Raw genomic sequence first — 7,578 nt, 5'->3', positions numbered from 1 at the left:
TTGAGCTGTGGCACTGGAAAAGAGTACTGAAGATACTATGGACTGGTAAGAAAATGAACAGGTTCATCCTGGAGAGGGTTAAACCAGGCTCCTCCTTGGAGGCAAGGATTCTGAAGCTTCATTTAAAATATTTTGGACATGTTACAAGGAGGGACCAGTCCTTGGAGAAGGACGTCATGCTTGAGTGGATGGAGGGACAGCACAGGAGAGGAAGACCCTTTATGAGGTGAATTGATTCAGTGACTAGGGTAACAGTGAGATTAGCACAGCACAGAGCTGGGTTTAGGGCTGTTGTACATAGGGTTGCTATGAGTTACAGGTGACTTGATGAGACATACCAACATTTAGACATCACTTAATTTTTGTTGTTGTTGTTGTTGTTGAAAAGGCATTTATTGAACACGACTCCACGTGTGTGAACAGGACAAGCCGGGGCTGGCAGTTTGGTGGTTGAGTAGGAAAGTACTGATGACCCTTCTCTGCAGGAGCTGTTTCAACTATGCTATCAGGCTTTGCTCCCCAACAGCCCCTGTGGCCTCAATCCAGACCTTCCTTCCAATACAGCCTGTGTCCCCAGCCCCTGATGAAAGCAGGGCTCCGGGGTCCTCCTTGTTCTGGCCTCATAGGTAGAAGTGGAGGGACTACAGGAAGAAGGCAAGGGTCCTGAAGACTTCCTGGCACCTTTGGAACCTGAGCTCCTACTCAGCGGTGCCCTGAGTCCTGGGTCTTCGGTTCGTCTGGCCCGGTGAGCTTCTTGCCAGCTGAGTTGCGGGTGGTGCAGCTGTAGACGGAGGTTGTAGCCCGGGCTGATGAGCGGTCAGAAGCGGCGGGTGTGGGCACGTTCCTGGGTGGCACCACACTGTGGACACAGGTAATCTCGCAGGATGGGGCACAGCACGCGGCCAGCCTCGTCCTTGAGCATATGGAACTGGTAGATGGCCCGGAACTCGCCGTTGTGTTTGCAGAAGGAACACAGGCGCTCAGGAGTCAGTGAGGGTTCCGGGCTGGGTCTCAGATCCACTCGATCTGGCACTGGCTCTGGATGGGGGTTCAGCCTGGTCTTGGGCTCCTCCTTTTCCTCATGCAGAGGCCCCACCAGGCTTGCCAAGCCCAGGTAGTCTGTCCACAAGTTGAAGGTCCCCATGGCTGGGGGTCAGGCAGAGGGGCCAAGAGAGAGGAGCAGTCTTGCCTGCAGCAGCTCAGCTCCTTCTTACTATTTTTAAAACTTAGTCATAAACCAGCTGTGTATCATGTCCTGTGTGTTATTAAGGGAACCACTGGGTTAAATGAACAGCTCTTTGTAGACATGGCAAAAATTGGGTACCAAATAGAATTAGTAGACACCAAGATAGAGGCATTGAACACTAATGATCAAAGATCAGATGAACTGTGGGATGATATCAAAGAGCATCTATGAAGAGGGCAAAATGTTGTTACAGTAGCAGAGGAGGAAGAAAAGACCAAAATAGATGTCATGAGAGATTCTAAAAATTGCACTAGCTTCTTGAAAAGAAAAAAAAAAGAAGAAGAAGAGATGCCCAAGCAATAGAAAAGAGCAGGATACTTCAAAGGGCAGCTCAAGAAGACAAAGCAAAGTATTATAATGGAATATGAAAAAATCTGGAATTGGAGAATAAAAAGGAATAAGCTTGCACAGCATTTATCAAGTTGAAAGAATTGAAGACAATTTCAAGCCTCAAGCTGTAATATTGAGAGATGTTATGGGGTGGGGAGGGAGAATCTTGAATGATCCTGGACACATAAAAAAAGAAAAATAGAGGGAATACACAGAGTCACTGTTCCAAAAAGGATTGGTCGACACTGAAATATTTTAGGAAGTAGTATATAATAAAGAGCCAATGGAGATGAGGGAAGAATCTCAAGATGAGGGCAATAAGGCCCCAGAAATTAGCTGACATGTTTCAGTTAATGGAGGCAGTCCTGGACAAGCTCACCAGTGTATACCAGGAAATTTGGAAGACAGTTACCTGGTCAACTCAATGGAAGAGATCCATATTTGTTTTCATTACCAAGAAAGGTATGTGGACGTTATTAAGCAATATCATTAGTATCATCACATGGAGCAAAATATTGTTGAAGTTATCAAAAAATGGCTAGAACATAGACATAGTACATAGAGAACTGCCAGAAGTTCAAGCTGGATTTAGAAGGGACTCTGACACTGCTGATAGCAGATGAATCCTGGCCGAAAGTAGAGAATGCCAAAAGAATCTGTTTTATTTACTGTGAAAAGTCATATAACTATGTGGATCATAACAAACAATGGTTAATGTTGAGAAGAATGGGCAGTACAGAATACTTAATTGTTCTCATATGAAACCTATACACCTAGACCAAGAAGCTGTTGTCTGAATGGAGCAAGGGAACAACGTATATTTTAAAATAAAAAATGATGTGCATTAGGGCTGTATCCTTTCTCCACACCTATTCAATCTGTATGCTTAACAAATACTTTGAGAACCTGGACTTTATAAAGAAGAATATGGCATCAAGATTGGAGGAAGACTTATCAACAACTTGTGTTATGCACCTGACATGCACTTGGTTGCTGAAGGTGAAGAGGATGTGGAGGCTTGATGCAGAAGATCACGGACTAAAATCTTTCTATGGATTACATCTCAGCATAAAGAAAATAAAAATCTTTACTACTAGGCAACATCATGATAGATGAGAGATTAATATGGACAATGATTTCATCTTGTTTGGATGCACAATCAACACTCTCGGTACTAGCAGTCAGGAGATCAGGAGATATATAGCACTGGAAAAGTCTGTTATCAGGGACCTCTCCAAAGCCCTGAAGAGCAGTGACACCAATTTAAACATTAAGGTGTGGCTGATTTAGGCCACGGTCTTTTCCATTATTTGCTATTTATCTGAGAGCTGGACAATGAACAAATATGACAGAAGAAGGATTGATTTCTTTGAGTTGTGGTACTGGAGAAGATTATGGAATATCCCATGTGGTATGTCTTAAAGAAAGTGCTGCCAGAATGCTCTTTGAAGGCAAGGTTGGTGAAGCTTCATCTCACATACTTTGGGCATGTTGTTAAGAAAGGCTATTCCTTGGAAAGGGCTATCATACTTGGAAAGGTGTAGAGTTAAGAAAAGAGAGGAAAACTCTATGCAAGATTGATTGATGCAGTGATTGTGGCAATGGCCTCAAGTGTGTTGGGAATGATAAGGATAGCACAGGACAGGACAAGTTTTGGATCTGGTCTTCATAAGGTCACTATGAGTCATATTTGACTCTACCACAACTAACAACAAGAACACAGTAGAGGTCAAGACAGATTGATGTTTACATTTGGATATTCTGACAGAGTTTACCTCTGTTCTGTCACATCCCATTAGTATAGAGTATTTCAACTATCTACATTTATGCATGACTGTCACCTATATCTGTAAACATATAATAGTCTCCAGTAGAGAATGTTATTATCTTTGGAAAGTGTATTTGGAGCTTTGGCTAGGGTAATTCATATAGGTATTAGTGTTTCAGTGAGGAGTTTTCAAGAGTAACAATCTCTTCTTTCCAAATACCCTCAATATCAGGCCACCACTAGCTCTTTTGCACTTTAAAAAAAAATTTTTTTTTAAAAAAAAGTTATGTTGGGAGCATGGCTTAGAGATGGAGCACAAGCTGAGTTTTAGTGCAAACAACCTATGTAATTAGACGTGATGGCCCTGCTTCTATTGTTTGTTTCCATGAGTTTCAAGGGCACCAATTATTATAAAGGAGAACCTTCTTGCTTACTTCTTATTTAATACTTATTACATTCTTACTTGGATATATAAGTAGTCAAAGGGACTTAGTATGTGAACTTAGTATGACTATAATGTATTTCTTATTTCTGTTGGGTGTGGGTGCTGCTGATGCCAACTCAAAGTGATGTTGTGTAATAGAGAAGAACTGCACCATAGGGTTTTAATCTTTATGGAAGTAGTTTGACAGGTATTTATCCATGAAGTCACAAAATAGAGGATGGATTTGAACCTCAATCTTCTAGATTATCATTCTAGTGCTTAACAACTGCATCATTAGGGCTTATAATAATATACATATGAATACTAATAATTAATGTAGAGATAACATTTAAAGTTTGCTCAATTTTTTTCTAGTTTCCTTTTCTAAAGTTATGATAAAACTTTGAAAGATTTCACCCCATCTGTTTCTGATATCGATTATTCTAAACCAGGCAAGAGAGTGTGAATTCATGAAACATCTTGGTCAGTAAAACAGATGGTCATGATAATCTATAGAAATTCAGTTAGCATCCACAAGTCCAGAGGATGCAGAATTAGGTTGCTCAGCCAAAATGAGCAGAAGAAATCCATCCAAAAGTCATATAATAATAACAACCAGTTTCAGGTTTGTATTTGTTTCCCTTTTTTTTAAAATTTTCTCTCACATGGCAGGCAAGCTCATAGGCCTTCAAAGAAGTCCACATTCTGATTTCTAGAATGTGTGAATATTTAGTTTACATGACAAAAGTTACTTTAAAAATTATTTTACTACTTTTAATGAACATTTACAGATATTTTGAATTTCCATTTATTCATTGTTGCACTTTTTTCTCTACCACCCCCCACAACCCCCCAAGTTAGCTCCTCTCTTTGAAAAACAAAATATAAACTTCTTTGTTGTCACTTTTAAGAGGTGATTAACGTTGAAATTATCTTGAATTTTCTGGTTGAACCCTACAGAATCCTTCAAAGAAGTTTTGCCAACTGAGATGAAAATTAGAGGAAGATGTGAACCTGAAAGATTGGTCAGAGGGTAATACAGCATTGCTAGTTTTAAATATGATAACAGAGGCCTGTCTAAAAAGTGGAAAAACAGGACCTGGAGGCACAAGGCCATGAGCAACTCTCAGAAAGGGCCAGAGGGAGTAAGACTAACACAGCCCATCATTGCCCCAGAGTAGAAAGCAGATGAGGAGCCTGTAGCCCAGTCCCATGTTTCCTGTAGAGGCCCTCCAACAGAAAGAGGTTCTTTTACTCATTGCTGACTGACAGTATGGTAAGAACAATGGGAAAAGAAGTTGGAGAGTGGGGGAGGCAGAGAATATCACTCAAAATAAGTCCAGGTTTTAGCCCAACAGTTCCAAGGCACAGCTTCTCAGGCTAGGCTCTGGTTTCAATTCATCAATCAGCTTTTCCTTCCATCAACAAAGGCAAGAACAGGAGAATCTGAATGTGGACAGAACAAATACAAGAAGCCTCAGGTAACACCTTGCCACAGCTCTCCACCACCAGGGTTTTGCAGCCTATAAGCCTTGCTTGTCTCAAGTCTTGCTTCAAGTCTTTCTTGTCTCAAGTCTTGCTGCTCAGTGTGGTTAAAGCACCCTTTCACTTATAGTAGTCCCACAGTTGATGCTGATTTTGCAAGACCATGTCCATTTATATGTGTTCTATTAAGGCAGCTGAAGACCAGAGGTTAAATGACTGAAAAAAAGAGCCAACTTTTAGGCTAACACTAAAGAGTCATAAACCCTCTAAAATACAAACTGGTTGACATTTTAACTTTGTGAGACCATCACTTCTGAATGCTGACTTATGTTGTTATTGTTAGGTGTTACAGAGTCAGCTTCGAGTCATAGCAAGCATTATGTACAACAGAATGAAACACAAGCTGATATTTTCCCATTCTCACAATCTCCATGCTTACACCAACTGTTTCAATCACTATATAGATTAATCTCATTGAGGGTCTTACTCTTCTTTCTTTTCTTCTATTGTTTAAGCATGGTATTATTTTCCAGAGAATAGCCTTTTCTAATAACATACCCAAAATATGTAAGACAAAGTCTCACTATTCTCACCTCCAAGGAGCATCCTGACTTTACTTCTTCTAAGTCTGATTTGTTTATTCTTTGGACATTCCATTGTATATTCAATATTATTTGCCACCACCATATTTAAAAGGTATCATTTCTTCTTTAGTTACTCTCAATTACTGTACAACAATAACATTTATATGAAGCAACTGAAAGTATTATGGCTTGAGCCAGGCTCATTTTAGCCTTTAAAGCAATATTTTTGTACTTTAACACTTTATAGAGTCCTTGGAAGATTTATTTAATGAAATATGTTTGATTTCTTGACTGCTGTTTGGTAGATTCAAGTGGAATAAACTCCTTGGCAACTTCAGTCTTTATTTTTCATGATGTCGTTTATTAGTTCAGTTTTGAGTATTTCTGTTTTCTCTCTGTTAAGGTGCATCACATTCTGAAGGTTACAGTTTTTATATTCTTCAATAAGTGCTTCAAGTTCTCTTCTTTAAGGCAGAATATAACAGGCTTTGAATGAGTCTTGACACCATGCACTTTTTTATGTAAGTAAGCTTCTCAGATTATTTATTTAGGCTTCACTGAAGGAAGAATGTCAGGCTGCATTGAAGTAATTTGCAAAGTAAAAAGCTCCAGGAATTGATGAAATATAAATTGAGCTGTTTCAACAAACAGATATAGATAAGGATATGCTTATTCTTCTACAGCAAGATATTAATGGGCACTAGTTTATGCCTACTCTATTGTACTCATTAAAAAAAATCACACAAAATGCAGAAATTATTGAACAATATTATCAATATAACATGCAAGTAAAATATTGCTGAAGATTATTTTTAAATAACTCTATTTAAAATACCTCTAGATAGACAGGGAACCATCCGAAATTCAAGCTAGATTCAGAAGAGACCATGGAACAAGAGGTATGATTGATGATACTAGGCAATTTTTTTTTTCTAATAGAACTTGTCCCAAAGGGTTTATGAAGAATATGGCAATAAAGAGTGACAACTTATAGACATATGTGACAGGTGTCCAAGATGATCTAATTAGATGAACAGATGATGCCTAGCCAGTAGAATCCAGAGATCTAATGCTGTTTAATAAAGGCAAATCTACCTGGCAGTATTCTTGGCCCATTCCCATCCTCAAAATGGTTGTGCATAGGTGGATCCTGATTGAAAAAGAATAGAGAAGGATGGTTACCTGCCTTTTATGGACTATACAAAAGCATTTGACTCTGGATCATAATAAGTTTTGGATGTTGTTGTTGTTACGTGCTGTCGAGTCATCTGTGACACTATGTACAACAGCCCTAAACCCTGCTCTATCCTGCCAATCTCATACTGTCTCTGATTACCCCAATCACTGAATCAATCCACTTCAAAGAGGGTCTTCCTCTCCTGCGCTGTCCCTCCACCCTCCCAAGCATGATGTCCTTCTCCAAGGATTGATCCCTCCTTGCAAGATGTCCAAAGTATGTTATATGAAGTTTCAGAATCCTTGCCTCCAAGGAGCAGCCTGATTTAACTCTCTCTATGATGAACCTGTTCATTTTAAATGGGAATCCCAGAATATGTATTTGTGCCAATAGGAATCTGCACTTAGACAAAGTAGAAATTTGAATAGAACAAGGGGATACTGCATAGCTTTTTAATTTTTGACTCATGTACTTTTAACTTGTTAGTTAAATTTTTGTCTTCTAGGCTGCAACACTTCCATGATACATCTTCAAGGATATGAACATGTATGGCTAAGCACAATT

The 7,578-nt window shown here is 39.4% G+C and overlaps 1 pseudogene; it reads right to left on the bottom strand.

Moving 5' to 3' along the window:
* Window positions 1–505: 505 nt before the first annotated feature.
* LOC102869194 lies at window positions 506–1,144 on the bottom strand (annotated as a pseudogene).
* Between the last annotated feature and the right edge of the window lie 6,434 nt (window positions 1,145–7,578).

This window comes from Elephantulus edwardii, unplaced genomic scaffold (genome assembly GCF_000299155.1).
Source record: "Elephantulus edwardii isolate Elephantulus edwardi_28Jun2011 unplaced genomic scaffold, EleEdw1.0 scaffold00084, whole genome shotgun sequence".
Taxonomy (NCBI): Eukaryota; Metazoa; Chordata; class Mammalia; order Macroscelidea; family Macroscelididae; genus Elephantulus; species Elephantulus edwardii.
The sequence above is the reverse complement of the archived record's forward strand: the minus strand, read 5'-3'. Positions and strand labels throughout refer to the sequence as shown.